General features: G+C 45.2%; 1 long non-coding RNA gene across 1 annotated transcript in view; it reads left to right on the top strand.

Annotated features, from left to right (window-relative positions):
* The first annotated feature begins 1,211 nt into the window (after positions 1-1,211).
* The window catches only part of LOC144139401 (uncharacterized), a 56,231-nt gene continuing 35,960 nt past the window's right edge, over positions 1,212-21,482 (top strand). The window contains exons 1-2 of the long non-coding RNA XR_013316187.1: positions 1,212-1,308; positions 11,290-11,417. This is a non-coding gene — a long non-coding RNA (uncharacterized LOC144139401). The remainder of the gene's footprint in view (positions 1,309-11,289; positions 11,418-21,482) is intronic.

The following is a 21,482-nucleotide window of genomic DNA, read 5'->3' on the forward strand; positions in this document are numbered from 1 at the left end:
GCCAGTCCCTAGGGGCATCCTGCCACAATCATCGTCAGACGCGCTGCGGACGGGGTATGGACGCGGTACATCCCCCCGAGCAAAAGACACTAACATCCTCCTCTAAAGTTTTCAGTTCGTCGTTTCCGTTGACGTTCAGCTTCGTGTGCCTTCGTTGTATAAGTAGCTTCTTGACGTAGTTTGGATGAGTCATGGACATAAGGCGTGTTCATAGCACTTTCTCCTGTCTCGGTTTTGTAGCGCAGTTGGAAGAGCGCCGGGTACCCCCCGTTGAGGCCAGAGAGTCGTGGGATCGAAACTGGGCGCCGCTAAATATTTGTTTTTTATAGTGTAGGGGGAGAGGTGTGGACAACGGACGGACGCCGGACATAGCCCCGAGCAAGAGATGATTTGCATCTAAAACATGTGCACGTAAAAGCCGTAGAAAAAAATAGCGTCGTGGACAAAAACAAATTGCACGCACCATCGCACACACACCCAAGCCGTGTTCTCGCTGCGGTAGCGCTATCTGGCAGACGTTTTGTATAGGTAAGGTAAAAGGCCGTGAGGCACATTCATACTGTGTAACCACCGTCACATGTCTCATGCGGCCCCAAATGTGGCGCACTCAGAGCGCCAGCTATCGACTTATATGGCCGGAAGTTGTACGAGCCGAGAGCGCAACAAACGGCTCCGGCGGCCACGAGCCTCACTTGGTAGGTTTCCTGGTACCTCATCGCGGTCTCATTCGCGGTCTGTTCACTGTTTGCGTAACACGAAACGTCATGAAATGACACGAGGGAGAAAATTCGGTTTTCAATTGACAATTTGTTGCATAGCATTTTTCACCACTGAATAAACCCTGAGAGGGTAACAGAGCAGGTGAACTTGGTTCTGAGTCCAACGTGCTAGTTGCATTCGATGTGCTTTGAAGTTCCCTCTGACATGCAGTATTTGGAAACCGACAAAATGGTGCGGGCGGTCGATACAGAACATTTTGAGTGCCTGCATTGACTGTATATTGCGGCCGTTCTCCTAAGTATAAGGTCAAACCCCTTTCCACATTTTAGTACATGTACTAACCGTATTCTACAGCTTTTGCACTGCTGAACTATGGCTAATTGGCTTCGGATACTCGATTTTTTATGTGGTCGTGCGCGCATTTTACAGAACCTCCAATGTCCTGCAGAGCAGTGGAAGCCTTTTCGGTTGATGCCCTTTTCCAATGCTTATAAAACATCCTGCGATATATTCTTCAGGTAACCAACGCTGACGTCAACTACCCAGGGCTGACAACGGTAACCTGGTCAACGTAAAGGCTGTGACAAAGTACGTGTTTTTCTTCCTTCAAACACTCGAGGTATGCCGATCAAAGGGACATTCAACAAAACCGGATAAGAGGATGATTTTTCTGGTGTGTCCCTACTTCCCGGCTAACCCCTGTGCTGTAGGTTTTCTATTTTTTAGGATCAAAAATAGTGAAAATGACGTGTGGCATTTCAGCTGCTTTTTATTTTTTAAGTATGTAATTTGACCTGCTTCTCCTGTTTCGAAACATTCCAGCTGTTAACCCTGGCGTTTTGTCGTGCGTTAAACTATCTAGTGCGTCTGTTAGGTCGAGCATAGTAATGGTATCGGTGCCTAAATCCAGACATTCCTGTTCCCATATAACTTGATGCTTCACCCTCAATCGCAAGCTCCTATTGGAAGGCTGGCGTCAAAAGCTTAACATCGTAAAGGAGAAAAGTCTTCTTTGTGCAGGTACCTACTCAGTCTAACACTACACTATTTGTTCATAGATTCCACATGGCCACAATAGGAAAGATTGGTCACAGGTTCATCATCACCATCATGTTAATATAATAATACTAATATTAATAATAATCATCGTCATCCTCCTCATTATTAGCCTAGCTACGTTCAATGCAGGGGAAGGCCTCTCCCATAGATCTCCAATTATCCCGGTTCTGTGCTAACTGCGACCAATGTATCTCCGCAAACTCCTTGATCTCATCTGCCCATGTAACCTCCTGCCTCGACCTGCCACGGTTGCCTCATCTAAAGATACCCTTAATGATCAAGCGTTATCTTCTTTTCGTATTACATGCCCTCTCCACGGCCATTTCTTCTTAATTTCTACTAATATGTCCTTAAGACGCGTTTTTTTCCTGACCCACCCCGCTTACCTTCTTGTCCCTTAAGGTTATATCTGTCATCCTTGGTTACATTGTTCCCTGAGTCGTCCTGAATTTAAATTGAACATTTTAAGTGAGTCTCCAAGTTTCTGCCCCGTAGGTGAGTACCGGTAAGAAGAAGCTGTTATATACTTGTTTATTCGGGGACAATGGTAGTCTGCCATTCATTACCTGAGAATGTCTGCCGAATGCACTCCATCCTATTCTTTACCCCATAATAATATTTGCCTCATCATTTAGATCCGGGGTCACTACTTGGCCTGAGTAGATATATTCGATTACCACTTCCACTGACTCGTCCCCTATCTCAAACCACTGTGTTCTCCTAAGGTTGTTAAGCGTTCCTTTAGTTTTCTGCGTAATAATTTTCAGGCCCATGGTTCTACTCTGCTTGCCCACTGCAGTAAGCTTGCTTTGCAATTCGTCCCCCGAGTTACTTAGCAAGGCAACGTCAACAGAAAATGTGAGGTTACTGAGGTATTCTCTATTAGCTCTTTTCCCACCTGTTCCTGATACTATGGTATGAATACCTCTCGTAAACGTGCTGTGAATAACATTGGAGAGATTGTCTCTCCTTGTCCGACATCCTTCCTTATAGGTATTTTACTGCTATCTCTATGGAGGGTGATGGTAGCTGTAGACCCATTGTAGATATCCTCTAGTATTCGTACATAATGCTCATCTACCCCCTGGTTCCGTAATGCCTGAATGACTGCTAGGGTTTCGACCGAGTCAAATGCTTTTTCATAATCTATGAAGGCTATATATAGGGGTTCAGTGTACTCAGCGCACTTCTCTATCACCTGATTGATCGTGTGAATATGGTCCATTGTTGAATAACCTTTACGGAACCCTGCTTGTTCATCAGGTTGACTGAATTCTAAAGCGGCAGAAATTCTCTTTGCGATTACCTTAGTTACAGGCTGACAGTGCGCTGATCAGACTGTAATTTTTCAAGTTCTTCATGTCACCTTTCTTACGGATTAGGATGATGTTCGCGTTATTCCAAGATTCCGGCACACTCGCGTTCATTACCCATTGGGTGTACAGGTTTGCCTGTTTTTCTAGTACAATTTGCCCGCCATCCTTCAAGAAGTGTGCTGTTATCTGATCCTCACCAGGTGCATTGTCCTTTTTCATGTCTTTTAAAGCCTTCCTAACTTCCCGTACATCTCCTTTGAACTACTTCCTCATTCGGTATTATACTGGATGTCGCGGTTACTGTACAGATATCTATAAAACTCCTGGGCTATTTTAACTAATTTATCCTTCATTGTCACGTCATTGCCTGGGTTGTCTATAACCGCATACATCTGAGTTTTGTAATCATGTATCCAGCTATGATTGTTATCGAAAAGGAATCCCAATCCCAGTTTTCTTCTGTCCACTAGACCACGGTAACATAGGAAGTGTCCATTTTTCAACACTGTAAAGGCTTCACCTGTCTTGCTAACCTCGCTGAGCCTTATGACATCCCATTTAATGCCCTCTAATTCGTCGAACCGAAGCTCTAGACTCGCCTCGCTCAGACATTTTTAAGGTGCAATTTCATGCCCGGCTCAGGACTATGACAGCATTAGTGTTGTCCTTGGTCTGTCTATTTTGCTGTCCTTCTTGCTATTGCTCATCTAATTTTCGAGAGCCTCCAAGAAGTTGTCATCCGTGTTAAGGGTGCACATCCCGTGTGGCTCACCGCATCTCCGCCGTCGTGTAAGGAAGATCGAGAGTCGCATTAGATGCTCGTGAGTATTTTTGAGTGCTTTTCGTGTTGTGTCGATAATACAATTCCTTCAGAAAGTGGTTGACCGTTGCCGGTGAGGTGCGAGAAATCTTATTTAGATTAAGCAGCTGCGTGGTATTACTTTCATCTTGGCCGATTGCACAACTAAGTATATTTTAGGCTTTTGTGATACCCTTCAGTCCCTTCATACCATCACATGTCTTATGGCAGCTTTGATGCAGTTTCTGCTTCGCGCAGGCCTATATTCTTTACTGAAGACTGCCAGCCCTCTGAGTGCTGGCGTGTCTCTCGTTTGTTCGCGTGTGTATTGTTTCCGTGGTTTAAAGCTTTCCTAATTAGTCTCATTCTGTAACGTTAAGCTGCGTGCCCCCTTGTTGTTCGAAGGGGGCGCCTCTATTGTGAAAACCTTATGGTGGTCACTTTGTAGGTTTTTGTGTATTTAAATATTTTACTTTAACATTTAGATTTCGCATAGAAGGTAAAGTTTAGTGTAGTGTCGACACAGTCGCTGTTTTGAATCGTAGTGCGGTATATTGGTCGGTGACGTGAGACGGACTTTGTTGCTGGGCATTAGGCAGAGATTCGGCTATTACATTGTCCCCCGCTTGTATTCGCAGCTTGGCGTAGTGCGTTGAAGTCCCCTAAAGTTAACAGCGTTTGTGGGTCACTCAATCTGGTGTTCTGCGAAGCAAGTTCACAAAACTACAAGTCTTGCGTATGGTGCTGTTCACGTTTTGTATTGAAGGGCGCCTACTTCCGGTGTTTTGACTACATGATATCCACGAGGGAGCGCTTTATGATTGTTACGCCGGTGTCATGATGAATGACCGGAAGGTTACGTTTGACAAGGGTCGCCATTGATAACTGTTCATTGTCCGAGGCCGGTCCGTCCTCCCAGTAGTACGGGGGCTACACGGAGAGTTTGGCCAAGCCTCCAGTCTCTCGTCTCCTGGTGGCGGATGACGTATGGCATCTCACCCTTTTTTTGTCTACGAATAGGTGTACGTTCGCCTGTACCTCGTTGTGCCCACAGAGAGAGAGAGAGAGAATAAACTTTAATGAAAGGAGTCAAGCGGGCGGTTTCCTCAGTTCAGGACCCCGTTGGAGGGTCCAGCCGCCTCAGCCTGGTGGATCAACCGAAGCTGCTCTTCGAGGCTAGAGCTCTCCAGCACTTACTCCCACTGCTCAATCGAGGGATTAGAAATCGGGGAAAGTGAGGGGCTAAGCTGGCACTCCCACACCATGTGATACAAGGAGCAGGGCGCGTTGCAGAATTGGCACTGTGAGTAGTATATTGTTGGCCAGAATAAGTGGAGTTTGGTCGGGTGGGGGAACGTGTTGGTTTGGAGGACACGCCAGGAGCGCTCCTCTGCCTTGCTGAGGGAGTGATGGCCAGCGGGTAGCATAAGCCTGGTGAGCCTGTATAATTGGGTCACCTCGTGGTATGAAGTTACAGGATCGCTGTCTCTAGCCAACTTTCTCGCGGCGCTCGGCTGGTTAGACCTCGAGCAATCTCATGAGCAAAGACATTACCTCAGAGGGAAGCGTGAGCTGGTGTCCAGACAATCGACACCCTTTTCTTCGGAGGGTTCTGGCCGAGGATCTTCATGGCGATGCACGAGATGTGGCTTTGGAGGTAGCTCCTACACGCTGACTGCGAATCCGTGATTATCACTTCCGCTGGGGTCTGCGTTATTGCCAGTGCAATAGCTACCTCTTCGGCCTGTAGCGTCGACACTTTGTTGAGAGTGAGGCTCGTGGCGTGGCTATCCTTCTTCGTCCCAGTCGCTACTATGGCTCCTCGTCTTGCATAATCTGTGGCGTCCCTATAATAAACTATATTGTTTGAGCCGTAGTTTTTCTCCAGGGGTCTAACTCGCGCCTCTCTCCGACCCTCGTGGAACTGCGGGTGCATGTTTCTGGGCAACGGGGCCACTCTGATGTTTCGGCGTAGTTCGCGAGGGATGTTTACTGTGGTTTCAGGAGGGCGATCAGGGATGTTTATGCCCAGTCTTAGCAGAAGGGCCCTGCTGCATCCGTCCCTGCTAGCCGGTAGCGCTGACTGAGCAGGTGGCCCTCAATCCGCTCGTCCACAGTGTTGTGCACCCCAAGCTTGAGGAGACGATCCGTGGAGGTGTAGGGGGGCAGACACAGGGCTTGTTTAAACGCCTTTCGCAAGAGCGTATCTAACTTGTTATTCTCTGCCTTGTTTAGTAGTGCATAGGGCGTCACATAGATTATTCTCGATACGACGAACGCCTGGACGAGGCGAAGCGTATCCGCATCCTTCATGCCTCTTCCCTTGGTCGTGATCCGACGGAGCGTGTGGGCAATCTGACAAGTCGTGTGTTCCAATTTCCTTATCATCGTGGTGTTTGCGCAATCTGCTTGAATTATCATACCTAGAATCTTCACTTGCGGAGGGTAGCGCCGTCCAGCGTGATCTCCATCGAAGGGACATCTGCTTGCCTCCCGCCTTTTCTGCGCACTAGAAGCAGCTCAGATTTTTCTGGGGCGCACGAGAGTCCAAAGTTCTTAGCATACTTGTTCACGGTATCAGCCGCCATTTGGAGACGGTCCTGCATCTCCCCGACCGAGCCCATCCAGGTCCACACCGTGATATCATCGGCCTAAAGACCATGGTGTAAGCCCGGAATCAACGCCAGTTGTTTAGGCAGGCCGATGAGGGCAATGTTGAATAGGAGGGGGGACAGGACCGCTCCTTGTGGCGTGCCGCGTCCGCCGGTGCGAGTCGGTTGTGTCTGAATGCCTCAAATCTTGAGGGTAGTTTGCCGCCCGGTGAGAAAGTCTCTGACGTAGGTGTATGTGCGACTGCAACACCCGAGCTCCTTCAGATTAGTGAGTATGGCTTCATGGCTGACGTTGTCAAAGGCCCTTTTAAATCTAGAGCCAGGATGGCCTTAGGTGTGTGGGTGTTGGCCCGTTCTATGATGTCCTCCTTCAGTTGCAGCAACACATCTTGAGTCGACAGGTGCTGCCGGAACCCGCACATGGTCGGTGGGAACTGCTTTGTGTCTTCGAGGAAGTTCCGACGTGTTCGAACAGCTTCCCGATACACGACGTGAGGGATATTGGCCGTAGGTTTTCGATGCCGAGGTGTTTGTTTGGTTTAGGTATTAGGCGCACCTCACCAGATTTCCATTCAAGTGGGATGGCTCCTCTCTCTCAGCACTGATTGTAGTAGCCTGTGAGGGATGTTTGTGATTTGGTACTGACCTTGCACGGTATTTCGGCGGATTTTCTGAAGCGCAGCTTTCACCTCAGCCGTGGTAATGGGTGCATCCAATTGCGGGTTTGGATCTCCCTTGTAGACAGGGGCCGCATAAGGTGGGTGCATGGGCAGGTATTTCTGCTGCAGTTTTCTGAGCAGATCCTCTTGGGATCCCTCAGACTTGTGAATAATGGTGTTAATTTTCTTGCAGGCTGCGCTTTTGTAATTTGTCCGATCAATGAGGTATCTGAGCAGCTTCCATGTTTTGGATGCGCTGAGGGTACCGCGGAGCCCGTCGCAGAGCTGCAGCCAGTTCTGACTGCATAGCTCCGCTGCGTATTTTGCGGCCTGCTCAGACAGTTTTGCTATTCTCTTCTTGAGTTTTCTGTTGTGGCGCTGACGCTTCCACCTCCTGATGAGGCTGCGGCGAGCCTCCCACAGGTGTAACAGCTTGGGATCGACACTTGGAGTCTAAACACTGGCCTTGACTTCTTGTGTTGCCGACTTTATGTCTGTTAGTATCGAGGAAGCCCAGTCACTAATGTCTTTGATTTCTGAGGCGGATTGGATCTCTCGCGTTGGGGAGGAGTACAGAGCACATAATGACGTAGCCCGCATTGTGGATTGTGCCCACAGATATTCCTTTGCCAAATTACTTACTTGTCTTTCTTCCGTGCCTTTTATATTTTGCTGTGCTTTTTATACGGTGGTTTGGCGCTTATTGGTGATACCGCTCTGTGGTAAGGCTTGAACTTTGTGAGCACCGCTCTTTTCTCGTGTCGGAAAGGCAGTGTAATTTTACCTTCAAAAGGGCCATAAAGAAAAATCCAAGGTTTGGTTCATTCGAACGATTGACTCGTTCGAATCATACTGGCACCACTTCTAACACACGCTTTGCTCAAATAAGCAGTTAATTAGGAACAGTGAAACATCCCCCTCGCGAGGGGCACGATCAAATGCAGAGCATTTCCGGGGGCGCACGACGTTAAGTAGTTTGCGTTACGTTAGTGTTGTTGCATTTGTGGCAACTGCTGACGAGAGAGCGCTCGTCAGCAGTAATTTGAATGAGTCAACCATATAAGGCGCGTTCGTAGTGTCCCATTCTGTGTCGGCTTTGTGGCGCAGTGGGTAGAGCACCATGTACATTGCGTTCCGCCAGCAGGGTCGAGGGATCGAAACCGGACGCCGGATAGTATTTTTTATATATAGTAGAGAGGGGTGCGGTGCGGACTACGGACGTCAACGCGGGTGACATTGTGAGTTACTGAAATGCTCTGCATTTACAAAAACCGAATGGTCATGCTACCCACTAGCTCATTTCCCGGAACAGAACGTTTGATGTCATACCAGCCAGCAATGCGATTGGCGGAGGCCGGCGAAAGCAAACGCAAATTAGGCAGAGCTTATAACGCTGCCGAACGAGCTATTGGCCCTTAAATTTTGGGCACATTTCTTTTATAGCATTCAGAGTGTGGGGATAAACCGTGTAAGTTACGAAAGCACCCGCAAACTTTGATGTGCGTATTCGTAATGTCGTTTGTACTGCGCGCACTATGCTTGTTTTAGCTGCACAGTAGTCCGCCGCTTTCGAGTTGTCTTACACGCAGTAGCCGATTGGTGTAAGCAACGTTGTCTTACGTGACTCTGTTTGTCGAGGATATTCCATGTTTCATGAAACGATTACTTTCTACAGTAACAGAACCAATCCAGGTATAAATACGGTCACAAAACAAAGCAACGGCACAAAATGGTCAGTGCATGAGTAGGGTAGCGCCATCTGGGAATACCGACGGCAAGCAGCGCTGCAGCCGAATCACGCAATGCAAGTTAGTTTGTATACGCGCGCTTATGACTTAACTGCTAACGTGCCGAAAACGCATGATTTGGTGGGAGAATCCAAAATTTAACCTAAATTGATTAATATCTTAGTTAATACGGCATCATTTGGGGCCGGACAAGCGCCAGGAGCACCATAAAACACAAAATATTTGGAGTAAAACAAAGTTGTATTTGTCCTCATAGCTGCTTTAATGGCTGTCAACCTGGCGTTAAAGCGCTGATTTTTCCAGCAGGCATCGAACTTTGTACCAAACATTTCGCCCATCTTCTCACCGAATATATGTTGTCTTTCTGTATAAGTCTTCTCCGCCCCCTGAAGGGCCATGGACGTCTGTTGCTGGATCGTTCGCCTTGAAGGAGTACTGACACGAAATTCCAAAGATCAGATAATTATGTAAAAAGCTTCCTTTGTATTTGGAGATACTCTTTACAAATATAAACCATAACCGCTCAGTAAAACATCTTTTAAATCAACTTTATTTCTTGCACCCACGAGAAAGCTGATCCGCGCCATCGAGCCAGCTCGTGACGTCATCTGCGCTTCGACCTAAACGGCCGACGGCGGGACTCCCGTGACGTATCGAGGCGGCGGAGGTGCGATGAGCGCGCGCTTTTCCGCCTTGTGCATCCCGTCACATGTTTCGGGACTGACGTCATGTGCGACTACGGATGGTCGGCCGATTTGGCGCGCGCGCACGCCCAGACCGGCATCGGCTGTGGTGCGACGAAAACAGTGACGTCGAATGCGCCTTCCCTTCAAGGCGGCTGCCTCGGTGTTCGCTTCACCGAAATCGACACTGACACGAATAACCGGAGCTGTAAGTAAATATTTATGCTGCGTTCGACATTATAATATTCCATTTTGGGATTACTGGGATCGTAGGCACCTCTGGCCGCGAAACAAACCCAACACAAAAAATTCGTGTCAGTACTCCTTTAAGCTTCTGAGGAAGACACTCAAGCTTCAACTGTTCTACTTCACTGCTACGCGGGTCAGCAGCTAATCGCATATTTACTGGTATAATCGGGTTTGGCTTACCATGGTTTGGGCGCAGGTACAGTGGTATTGATGGACCATGCATTACAGGGCCAGGTGACCGCGTGATGCTTTTTTTTACTTTTGCTGCTTCGGGCTTCAGTTGTGTATCCGCTGCGACTAACGTATCTGGAATAACTTGGTTGCGCCTGTTTCTAATTGCCTGTTTGGTAGCGATAGCTTTGTTGGAGCGTTTTTAAGGTAGATTTACTTCGCGTAATTTTTCTTCATTGTGCCGTCTTTATTGATATGAGCCCTGGGTGCTATGCCTAAAGTGTTGCCTGGCTTGAATTTTGCCTGGTGCTCTAGTGTCTACCCCGAGCCGATATCAATTCTTGTCTCACCTGAGCAGTAGTTGGAGAAAGGAGTTCAAACCGTTTGTTGTACCTCTTCAATCTCTCCCTAACACATTCGTTGCTACCGATAGCGGATGTGAAAGCTGGGTCTTGGTGCGCACCATGTTTGCCGGCTTCATGCTATTATGATTCCCTCTCCCTTTGCGTCTGCCGTATGAGGTGCGCCGTTTCAAAACACCAGCACACTTTTTTCCGTAATAGGGTGACGCCTGCTGTGTAATTTGCGCCGAGAGACAAAGAAACGAACACTAAAAAAAATAAGCTAGTGGACCGTACCATTCAAAAATTTTTAATAAGCATTACAAATGGCAGCCTTCAAAATGTCTGAGCTGATTTAGACGCTGCAAATTTTTTGTTCTCCGTGCAAGAGAGCTTACACAGCATTCCATATCCTAATTAATTAGTTCAGGTGCGCTGCTGAGCACGAGGTTGCGGGTTCACTTTTTGGCCGCAAGGGCCTCTTTTCTAATGGCTGCCAAAAACAAAAACGCCAGTGTGTACGAAATATCGGCGCACGTTAAAGATCCCCAGCTGAACAAAATTAATCGGGAGAACTCTACTACGGCGCGCCTCATCGCCTGCTTTGCGTCGGACGTTAAACCATACAATCAATCAACTTAACTTGGTCAGCACGTTTTTGAGAACGAATTTAAAATAGATTACCTTGAGCAATAACGCTGGTAAATTGTTTCAACGTTGGCGGCCGACGCTTGTACCAAACAACTCAATCTATTCATTGTTTTTGTGACAGCAGGAGGAAGCGTGCTACAGTAACCACATCGGTTGCTTTAAAGTTGGAAATTCGATGACGCAAGGAGACACTCTGCCAAGGTCACCAAGTTGTGTTCACAGCGTTATGAAACTATTCAGTCCTTCGACGCCACAAAAACCCCTCATTTTGAACTACGCAGACAACCGCTCCGTTGAAGATGTACCGGATATTGATACAATGAAAGGTATCAAGATTTTATTTCATGGATTCAACCAAGGTGGAGCAAGTCCATGGATCCAGCAGGCCACAACCGCGTTCACAAAATTAGTAAGTTGCATTTCAAAAATAGACTACGACCTGTTTTAGCGCCCGAATCCTAAATCACTACAGTTAGGTTGAAGTGTATAGATTTATTTTCCCCTGGTGGCGCTCGTTCTAGTTCGCCGTAGTTCACCTGGGAAGCCATAAGCTTTTCTTTATTATATATTGGGGCTTTTTGCTTCATAACGATTTTCGAAGGGAATCTAAGGTACATCCTGCGTACCCCTAAATTACGTTCAACACGTGAGGTCTTCCACCGACTCTTCCGCAGCAGTTATATTGTTAGGCGCTTTTGTTTAGCAATAAGGATAGCTTAAGTTGCCAAAATATACCTTATCTGCGCCTACAAAGAGAGTTGTATCTCTAGTTTTGCTTATGGAAGTGTGCTTAGTGTTTATAATAAAGTAATGCTAAAGTGCAGGTTTTATAGCTTTTATAGCGTAATTCACTGAGCGAATACGTATATCTGAAGGTTATTTCTACTGGTATGATTCTGTAAGAATTCGAAGGATGTATTCCAAAATCCATCGCGCTTTTCCGGAAACAAAGAAGGCTGTGTTCCAGACGGGAGAAGAGAAGCGCCATTCACACAGTCGTGCGGCAGCCAAGCAGTACAGGCAGGGGGAAGGGAAAAAGTAGGTAGAGGCGACGGCAGTTGTATCGCTTACTTCGCGCAGGATCTGGCCGAAAGGCTCGTAGTGAGGTAAGCTCAATGCAATGAAGACACGGAGGGTCGCAGGCATGTTTCTACTAGCCGCGCCGCCGCTTTACGAGTTCTTGCTTAGTTTTCATTACGTGCGAAGCAAACAGTCGGAGTCGGAACAGGGTGCAATGGAAATTAACGTGGCGGAGTGCCACTTTTCCAAACAACAACAAAACAAAATGTCGCGCTGCCAGTGACACAGCTAAAATAGCATAGGTGGCTTCTGAAACAGTGCGCAAAGCAAGGCTGCCAAAGTGCACGGATGTTGCTTTAAACTGACAAGTGAAAAACCGAAATATTGCGGACCTGCACGGCCGCAGCTTCGCATGCGCTTCGGGCTCATCCTCATGCACGCGAGGAACCGGAATGCAATGCAAAAGTATGTCTAAGTATCCACAAATAGCATGTTAAGGGTGAATGAGTAAACATTTCATTAAAGAGGATATGCGTGTGCGGGGTCCCTTGAAGGCTGTGATGAGTTGCCTCCCTCACCCGCCATCATCATCAGCAAAAGCGACGTCGGGGAGTGTGCCCGTGCGTCGCCGTAATCAATATATTTGGCGCATCGGCCAGGCTGTGGAGCACCAGCGAGAAGGCAGAAAAAAGCGGGCGCTTGCGGGAGACAGTTTAGCTCTCGGAACACCAGGCAACTGGCCATGATTCTACTTCAGGGAAGCTGGTCGATTCGTACAGCGAGGCTGGGCTACGCACGACTGACGGCGCACCATAACAAGGCGCTGAGTGCGCTAGCGACTGTTTCCACCACAAAGGAGACGCCGAACACCAACGGGCAAGTGCCGTTCCACGGCGCATCGTGTACTGACCGCATCCAATGTATCCTGCATAGTGAGCTCATCGCGTGTCTCCTCAATTTGGTTTTTGAGTGTATGAGTGTTGTAGGGTTCTTTATTTGGTTGTGTACCGCGCCCGTCCATATTCCTGTGCAAGTATTCAAGTAACATTGGTTTTCCCCTATCTGCGGCCCCTTCTATTCGTAATCTGCGCTGAACTCTTCCGGTTGTGATCCGTTCGTCTTCGACCGGCAATCGCACCACTCACGTAGTGTTTGTATTTACCAGGTGCAGTTTTTGTCACTGATATGCCGTTTTTCCCGATCCAAGGTAACTTACTCGGTGGTCAACATAACTTTTACACGCCCCTAAAAACGATAGACCTGACTTGCATATTTTTAATCGATCACCAATACAGGCTTCAGTATTGGGTCTCGGAATGGGTTATATCTGATTCCAATGATGGCTTGGCGTTTACAGTGCTTTTGGAAGTTTGAAATCGTTTACCATATCCCAGTTGCGCATTCTGGCGTAACGCGAGAAGATACCCCAGCTACAATTTTTACTGAGTTTGTGACTTTGAGGGACAGGGAAATACCCATGGGTTAAAATTACTGCGAAATGGTAAACGTGTTATGTTTATGTGTACGCACGTCAACCAGCAAATATTGTTACAATACAGAGGCGTTTCCTTGTTTACGGAGCTTCTTCATTAGCCTTTTCAGTCACTAATAATGATATTCACTGCATAAAAATTCAATACAAGGTAAATGTAACTGGTAGCGAAGCTTCCATAGAAGGCCATACGTTCAGAAAATGGCGGCTCTTAAGCTGCTCATGGGGCTTAGCGCCATCTGTGTGAGGAGGGAACACTTCCGGCGGAACAAAAACTAAACAGGATGTGACGCAAGATCCCGTCAGAAAGTGACGTCATTTTGGTGGCATTAGCGGAAAAATTTGACTTAAAATAGCCTGAGAAGGCCTCTGATCGTTGAGGGCTCATGCACAATAAACTTTTTTACACCCTTTTAGCCAAAAAGGGTGTAGCATAAGTGAAAAAAGGGTGTTGCGAGGCCTTTACACCCTTTTTTCTTGAGTCTCAACACCCTTTTCCTAGCTCTACACCCTTTTTGTTTGAAAAAAAGGGTGTTGGTCAACTTCAACACCCTTGTTTTTTCTTAGGGTGTTGAAAGGATGTGAAATAGGTGTTCAGCTGTTCATGGAATAAGGCCGTGTTTGAATGCATAATAACGCAATGAAGAATAAGACATCCCCTCAAATACTCCTCTACTCGCAAGAAATTTCCAAACGCAAAAAAAATAATTGCTCATATGCAATGATCGCTCGCTTCCTTATTCGGTGCACCACATGCCCCAAGCTAAGCTTTGGCACGTGAAACACCAATTGAACCTTCAAAATTAAAAAGACTGTAGTCGTGTGGCGAAAAGGATATTTACCGACTGCAACACGCTCGGCTTTCTTTAGGTTTTCGAAATGGTGTGAAATAGGTGTGCAGTTGCAAAAAAAGAAGAGCGGAGCTGGGGGTCGACCCAGTTTCTTCCACTGTTACTAAGTTTGTTATGTTTGCTAAGCTTTACAATGTTTTTGCTAAGCTAGGATGACCCCTGAGGGGTGGTACCAAGTTTAACCGGATTTTGCAAGGCTGTTCCAGTGTGCCCCCCTTCACCCCTCCCCCCCCCAACTGCCAGGGATCCAAGGGAGAAACAAGCTTGGTCAGACCCCAGCTATGCTGTTTCTCCATCCTTGCAATACTATTGCAAGCTGCGCCAGTTTTTTTGCCTTTTAGAATAAAAAAAGACTATTACCTTTGAAATGGTACAGTAAGAGGTGCGGATACGCATACGCCCCTTGTGCTCACACTCTAACAAGCTCGAAAGCCGACTTCCCTGTTATAATGCCCTACATGCGGTGGTGCATCCTTTACAGATGCCTCACTTTTTTCCTAGTTGGCGGTCTTTTCTTACACCCTTTTTCTTACACCCTTTTTTCTTTACGCCCTTATTCTTTCTTTCGAACACCCTAATTTGTAGCTTTGCACCCTTCTGGGAAAAAGGGTGTTGAAATAATGAACACCTTTTATGAAGGGTGTTGAGGTGACGGGGAAGATTTGTATGGTATTTAATAAAATTCTATAAGTTATAGATCACAAAAACTACCGCGTAATAAAAAGTTTTTGCAAATCCGCGTGTTGATTTGTATATTCCCATAGTAAAATCCAGACTTCCAAAGTTAGCGCTAAAATATTAGTTTTTTTGCGACAAGCCCACTGACTCCATCGGGGAGCTTTCCTCTGCTGGATATTAAAGCAAGAACAGCGCATGTAGTGCTAAGTATCCAGTCACTGTACCGCATGCATCCCGTGTTCCAATTGTAACTTGTGCATATTGGCTGTTTGTGTTGAAAGCTGCGCACTCCGCCGTTTGACATTGCCACTGCGCATGCCATCACCTCAAAAAAGGGGCGTGAGACTCAACACCCTTTTTTTAGGGTGTTGAGCATTATCAACACCCTTTTTTAAGGGTGTTGAGCTCAACACTCTTTTATCATTTGTACACCCTCTTTTTTGCCAAAACACCTTTTAAGGGTGTTAGCCATGGGACAAGATTTTTACACCCTTTTCGGCCAAAAAGGGTGTAAAAAAGTTAAGTGTGTGTCATTGCCATCTGATGCAAGTTGGCGAGCCCTTTGCGTGTGTGCTTCAAGTCAACTCCAGCTGAACTAGTACAGACTCGTGACTAGAGAAACGTACTTTAGCAGACTGTCGTATGATTCGCCTCGGTGTTTATAAAAAAATCTTGCATTTTGTCTGAAGCTTTAGTCTGTATTCATGCCTTCCACTGCTGTATTAAAGCAATCAGTTGTTTATTTTGATTGCAGTGGGTGGAAAACCGGGAACCAGGCACGTCCCCCCCCCGCCTTCGCCCCCCGACCAGAATTTGTTTTTCTGCCTTGGGATACAGAGCACAAAATGACACTTGACCACTGTCCCCGGCCCCCTTTCATATAAAAAACGTGCCCACTCCTTACCCCGATACAAATTTCTACCAATGCCACTGCTGGCATATGCAGGTTGCGTGCGTGCCTTAAGTATAGATCAAGGCTATATAATACTTGCTCAGTTCGTGTACACAGTAAACTTTTTTACACCCTTTTTGGCTGAAAAGGGTGTAAAAACCTTGTCCCATGGCTAACACCCTTAAAAGGTGTTTTCGCAAAAAACGGGTGTACGGACGAAAAAAGGGTGGAAGAACAAAAAGAGGGTGTTGAGCTCAACACCTTTAAAAAAGGGTGTTGAGGACGCTCAACACCCTAAAAAAAGGGTGTTGAGCATCCTCACACCGTTTGTTAAGGTGATGGCATGCGCAGTATTATGGTGCTGCGCATGTCATCACCAGGGCCTTGGCGGCTTGCGACCTATCACCATGGTGTCCTAGCGCAATTCATGGCGACAGGTGTATGTCTGGCGGCTCTGTAAGTGAATGAAATGCAACAATTTATGACTAATGGCACAATTTTAAGTTACATATACAGTGATTCCTCCTGGTGTCAAACTCGGATATCTTGAAATATCGGTTAACTTGACATGACACAAAAAAAACGTAGTAGTCTGAACCAAAAAAGAAGAAATAATAGAACTTCACAATTTCATGCACGTGACGATCACAACATTGGTGCACTAGAGGAACCACTGAAAAAATTTTCAGTGTGCTCACTACACATTAGCATTCAAGTGATACAACTCGACAGAACTGGACCCCCACTACAATTGCAATCATGTTTTCTGGTGGTGGCTTCCAAAAACAACATCTCATGTGATGTGCACCCGTAGAGAACTTGTATTGGTAATTGTCGTCACAACTTTTTTAAAAGGTAGACTCCAATGCCCGTAGCTGGGCCGAATTTCCGGCAGAGTACGGCTGGAGTACGACGACCTCATCTCGGCTATAAGTTCAAATGACCATAAATTGCACAATTTCTATTGTGTCAAAAATCTTGAGACTCAAGCCGAACGAAACCATGTTTTCCGAAGAAACTTTTACAATTGACAGTAAATGTCGCAACATAAAATAGAAACAATAATGTTTGCAAAATTCTGTGTATGAATCCTGAAACTAAAACTAATTCACAACCATAAACTATGATTGAGGTGTCTATTAATAAACATATTGGCGACTTCACTTTAAACTTTACAGCCAAGCACATACGAAATATCAAGATACAAGCAGTTATAAAATTCCATCCCTCCGAATGCAATCAGGTGGACACAGCAGTCTGAACTATAAAGAACATTTATTTTTGACCCATGCTATAGCCGGTATTGACAAGTTTAGCTGTCAATTTCTTCGTTTGGCAACAATGAAATAGCCACAAACATGGCTGATCGCGCCACGGACATGGCGCGGCTCGTGCTACTGCGGCCGCACGCCGAAGAAAAATATAACACCAACGTGCGTCGCCTGCTTCGTTTCAACCGATTCTCAACAGTGGTGTCATCACAGTTGTTATTAAAAGCACTCGCATTGGAGTCGAGGCATTACTTTGCGTTCGGCGGGTTAGAGCTTGGAATGTCCAAACCATATCATGCGCTTAGCATGGACAAGTACCGCCATCTTGCGGAGCTCGACGTAACCACACACTAAGCAATTTTACTCCCAAAAGGGTGCGTTCAGCTTGTCGCCCCAGGAGCACCCTCATAACACAATTTTTACACCCTTTAAGGTGCTTGGATTTTGTCGCCGCAGGAGCACCCTTTTCTGCCCAAAATATCATAGGGTGCTTACTTAGCACCCGAATCTGTAGGAGCTTTTCCTGCAAAATCACCCACCTCACGGGGTACAAAAGGGTGCATCATCCTTGGTTCACAAATGGCGCTGCAGGTGTGCAGCCACATATGGCACAGTATGACACACAATTACGATATGAAACATTCGTGCTTTCCAAGCTCCGTTCTATGAGACATACCGTTGAAGCTCAATGTCAGCTGATAATTTACTTGAACTTCTTGACCCACCGATTTTTGAAACATCCATTTATAAAGCCTAATATTACAGCCAGATCGCAGTACAGATATGGCACAGTATGACACGCAATTACGATATGAAACATTCGTGCTTTCCAAGCTCCGTTCTATGAGACATACCGTTGAAGCTCAATGTCAGCTGATAATTTACTTGAACTTCTTGACCCACCGATTTTTGAAACATCCATTTATAAAGCCTAATATTACAGCCAGATCGCAGTACAGAAGTTGTATCATTAGTGGTTGTTGATTATTCAAAACAGTGTTAAATATTCAATTTTATGTTCATTTTGCTGAAGTGCAGCGCACATCCTTCGATCTTCACTGCACAGCATAAACGTGTTATGCAGTGAAAGCAAGTAGGCGTGCAATACATCAACCACACAAAAGTTCTTTGAACCTTAAAAGCCTTGGCTTCTCAGCATTGCATCAAACTTCCAATTATGTTTAGTGCCTTATTCTTGAGCTTAGCAGAAAAGCTCAATATTAAGTCAGTCCAAATGCAATATGTATACTTCCCTCCATACTGTGGCTTTATTCTACCCATAAAAGTTGGGTCCCCACTGCCACTTATTTTATTTTGCAATATTCTTTATGCTCCAGTAAAAATGACCCTACATAGCAATACCAAGAACTGTAAACATCAAAGAACAATGCATATGAGTTCCCTGGTGAAGCCCATGGTTGAAATGTGATGACATTGTTGCTATAGCAGTATTTTATCATGAGTCTAGCTTATGCATGGTGCCTTCCATTATGTCCCTGCTGGTGGAAGTGGGGTCATTTTTTAATGTTGCAAATGAAAAGCCAACAGCCAGTGCCCATTAGTTTCGTCTAGTATTACGAGGTGTTTCACAGGAAGCATCAAACCCGTCTATAGCCCTTTTTAGAGTTGACTAGAAGTAAAATCAGCAAAAGAATATCGATAAAACGTTCAGTATCTTTTTTATCAGCAGCTTTAGTGTTGCTACTTTCCATATTTAGGTTTTTTCTGCTTTTGAATGACATTTTTGTTTTGCTGAGAAGGTGCATAACCAATGAAAACTTTTCTGTAAACCTTTGATAGTTATGCAATTGTTAGAAAATATTTTACTAAACAAGGAACCTTAAACTCAGAATACTTGCATTTAGAAACATTAAAGCCAATTTAAATTGATCATATATTTCTGGCTGTTTTTACACAAACCTGCACATGGGATATTAAGTGCGCCGCAGAGGAGGGCTTTGGATTATCCTTGGCCACTTTGGGATATTTATTGTGGACTGAAATCTCCACACATGGGCATTTTCACTTTTTGCCTCCACCACGAAAATGGCCACCAATTTAGAGAGCTATTCTTACTAGTATTTGACGTGCATTTTAAAATATTCTCAAGTATTATAGCCACAAGATTATTCTCTACAACAGCACCCAGCGGGTGCTGTTATAGCGAGATTGTGCACTACACGAGACACTGTACTACACTGTCGAGAGCTTTGACATCTGCAATGACCTCTACAAAGGAAGCTAATACTCGGAAAATGTTTCATACCATAATTACTGCGTGTTCAAAGCTCACGTGTGAAACAGAGATACCGGTGCTTCAGCAAGAACCGAGGATGAGCACCCTTCCTGGTTCTGAAAAAAAAATAAACATGGAAAAATTCTTTAAACACGATTAAGAAACAGGGTTGAAAGAAAGTGAGCAAGCAATTCTTTCAAAATATGTAAAGCAATGCAAACAAATATTTATTTCAACTCCATGTCTACAAAAGACAATCTCATTAGGGCTGGTAATGGGGTCTTGGGTAAAAAAAGAGCAGAGAGCACTTATGCTAAAGGGAACCTTCAACCCAAAAATTGCTTGAGCACTTAAACTAATCACTGTTCAACAAATTCGTGAAAATTCAATGGATGGAAAACAAGCTGTAAACACAGGACGCAGTTAAAAGAGAACAACGGGACAAGCTTATCCCGTCATTCTCTTCTGTAGCCTGTGTTTTCCGCTGGTTTTTCATCCATTGAAACATGTACCAACTAGCACAGTCCGATGCCTTGGTATCATAGAAATACGAATTGTCACTCCTTACAGACAGTTGGAAAAAAGAAAGTATAAAGCAGGTGACAAAATTAAAATGACAGCAGATTGGTTAACTTTTAATTTTAAGTGATAATATAAAAAATAATGGCATGAATGAAAGTGAGCAGCAACCAAAGGACCATCATGCTAGGCAGACATTTCACTTTGAAGCAAAATATCCGCTTTCAATGCTACATAGACCAAACATGCAATGAGGCAACCCTTTACGCCCACAAAAACATACCATAATCTTTAAAAAGCTAGAATTTAGTTGAGAAAAACTGATCACAACAAATTGGAATTGACAACTAGATACAGTTTCAGAAATACACAGCGACATCATGTAAAAAATACATGGTTTCCGTACAGAGACTCAATAAAATGAAAAGTGAGAATTACATATATAAGACTGGCATCAATTGGCAAAGCAGCTTAAGGTAGGAAGACGGTCTTCACTTAAAACACTAATATTGGTATCAGAAAAAAATTCAGTACATGTGTAGTCTCCGGTTAGAACGGCAGATATGAATTTTTTTCGTGTATAACTAGTATTTTAAAAATTATTTCAAATTTGCAAAAACAACTGCTGCTTGGGTGAAATTCAAGATTGTAATGGTGAACTGTGCACAAGTAAAAGATCGCAATAAGACTAACACCATCATTCAGTTCCCGAGCAGAAGCAATGACTGTTGAAATTTCAGGCTTGAAAAGTAGAACCACAAAAAAACCATTTTGTTTTTCAAGAGGGAACCTAATGGCTCCAAGTTATGCTTTAACAAAGATGGTATTATGTTGTCTTTATTACTGCCCTTGACTGGTGCAAAGTTCTTCAATACCATGGTTAGCAACATCTGAACAGCAGTTTAACCTGTACAAAGTTATATCCAGAAACTTGGACAAATTTCATAATTCTTGGACAAAACCAGCGGGAATTCAGACGAAGACAAAGAAAGTAACCACAAGAACAGCCGCTGGCTGTCCTTGTGGTTACTTCCTTTGTTTTCGTCTGAATTCGCGCTGGTTTTGTCCAAGAATGTCTAAATTCCAACCAGCCCAGCTCGCAACCCTCCTGAAATTTTATAATGCCTGTGTTACACAAAACAGAATGCATTTGTACCATCATAAGCTAAAGCTCCACATATCCAAACTTTGGCCCATCTACAGCAATAGGGTGGCTAACTGCACAGCCCAACAAGTCTGAAGAGAAGGTACACAGGGGAAAAGAAAGCCTACTAAAGACTTAAAAGGACACTAAAAGCTGATTAACTGTTAGCTCTAACTGAAAGACCATGCCTTGCTCTCAGTTTTTCCGTACCATGTGTTGGTGCTGTTGCAGCCTTTCTAGCAAGCTCCAGGTTTCGCCAATGTACGTGGTGGGGCATTGTGCACAAGAAAACTTGTAGATGACTTGCGCTTATTCTTTTGGCAGTTGCCCTTTTGGTCGTGGCATCACACATTAGGAGTTTGATGCCACAA

This window comes from Haemaphysalis longicornis, unplaced genomic scaffold (assembly GCF_048455015.1).
Source record: "Haemaphysalis longicornis isolate Haplotype H1 unplaced genomic scaffold, Haemaphysalis longicornis Haplotype H1 scaffold_5, whole genome shotgun sequence".
NCBI lineage: Eukaryota > Metazoa > Arthropoda > Arachnida > Ixodida > Ixodidae > Haemaphysalis > Haemaphysalis longicornis.